Here is a 2,102-nt window from a genome sequence, read left to right as displayed (position 1 = left end):
CTGTGGATCAGAACCTGCTGACGGTTCCACGCACTCGCTACCGTACTAGAGGTGACCGATCTTTTCAGGCTGTTGCCCCTAGGTTGTGGAATGACCTTCCACCATCTATGCGCTCTTCTGATTCTGTTGATGCCTTCAAATGCAGACTAAAGACACATTTATTTGTTCAGGCTTTCAATTAGCTACTTGTGGGTTGATATGATCATGTACTGTCTATGCTTTTATTGTGTGTATTTTATGATATTAATGTTTTTGTTGTGAAGCACTTTGTGGCCCTATACCTGTGAAAGGTGCTATAGAAATAAACTTTTACTTACTTACTTACTTACTCAATCAAAGAACCTTGAGACGACTACAGACTGTGCAGGACTCAGCTGCTCAGCTTTAAACCAGAACCAAGAGGTCCGATCACATCACACCTGTTTGAACATCTTTACGTCGGCTCCCTGTTTGTTTCAGGACAGATTTTAAGATCTTATTGATCACTTTTCAGGCTCTCCAGGACCTGGCTCCAGAATAGATTTTGGATCTTTTAACTCCTTATGAGCCTTTGTGTAATTTGAGATCTTCGAGCTCCTGTCTCTTTCTGGGTCCAGGCTGAAAGCTAAGGGGCACAAAACACACTTTCATAATTTATTTTACTCTTTTATTTCTTCTTTTATCCTGCATGTTTAATATTTTATCCCCCCTCATGTATTTTATTATATACTGTGGTATCTTGTGGCCTACTCCGCCCACTCCTCACCTACAACTCATTCCCTCATCAGACCATAGATACCGGTTCACTTCCTCTGTTCAGGACCAGTTCATCAAAGCTGCCTTGTTGGACTTTGTGTTTCTGTTACCTGGACTTAGAGATGCTGACCAACACCTGAAGCTCCTTTATGTAAAATAAATCCCTGAGCTGCACCAGTCTGCCTGTTTCATCTGTGTTTGGGTCCAGTCCCCGTTGTCCTGCATAACCCACCGGGACAGAGTCCCAAATGTTTCCAGGAGGATCCACTGAGCCCAATACCCACATCATCCTGAGCAGCAGTGACGAGGCCCCTGAGTGGCTGCACTGAGGTTAATGTCCAGGTGGACGGGCACAAAGTGACTGTGTGGACAGTGGAGAGGTGGACATTTCTTTGGCTGTGGGTTCTGCTCAGGTCCTTTATTATGTCTGCTTTGCCGATCAGAGTCAGCTGAAGGAGACGTTTTCTTTTTTCGAGGCTTTTATCCTGAAGCTTGAAACTCTGACTGCCAGTGTACCAACAGCTGCGCAGAGGTGGAGCTTACTGAGTGTACATCAACAAGCAGCTGGAGCATCTGATCCAGGAGCAGCGCAGCGCTCAGGCCAAACTCAGCCAGGCAAACACCAAAGTCACACCTGCAGCTCAAACTGACAACTTCCAGCTGACGGACTGGGGCTTTTAGGAATGGGCCAAAACACCGGAAAGAAGAGAAGAAAGGTTGTTCTGTCCTGAAACACGTTCAGGGTTCAAACTGCAGCTGTCACCTCCTTCACATGTGCTCAAACTAAAGTTTGGAAATATAAATAATGTTTAGTTTAAGGCCCAAACAGAAACCTGCTAACAAACCTGTGTTCTCCAGCAGGCCAGAGGAGGAGTGACTGAGAGGACCAGAGTCCTGGCAGAGGTCAGTGAACACATCGTACATTTTCACTCTGCGGTCGAGTCCATGTGGAGAAAGATCTCCAAGAGTTTGAGGGAGAAACATTTTCAGAGTTTGACTCTCTGTACCAGAGTCTTTAGGTTTCCTGCTGTTTTCCAGCTTCTCACCTGTTCTCATCTGACAGCTAAACTTCCTGAAGCTGACCATGAAATGAATATCTGATTCTTTCCATTTGGTTCCAAGTATTTCCATGTTGTTTAATCTCAACTCAAGAAGTCAGAGACATTTTAACCTCCAGCCTCAAATCTAATATTCCCAAATACTATTTAAAGCCTGAGAGCTGATGGGAAGAATATTTGTGAGCTGGAAACTCTTCTTCACCGTCTTTCCCATGTGACCTGAATGCAGCATCAGTGTTACAGGGTGTGACTGCTGTGAACAAAGTGACATAGTGTGATATTCCATCTATTTAAATGTCTCTTTACTGA

Source organism: Micropterus dolomieu, linkage group LG01 (assembly GCF_021292245.1).
Source record: "Micropterus dolomieu isolate WLL.071019.BEF.003 ecotype Adirondacks linkage group LG01, ASM2129224v1, whole genome shotgun sequence".
In the NCBI taxonomy this organism is placed as follows: Eukaryota; Metazoa; Chordata; class Actinopteri; order Centrarchiformes; family Centrarchidae; genus Micropterus; species Micropterus dolomieu.
Note: the sequence above shows the minus strand (reverse complement) of the source record.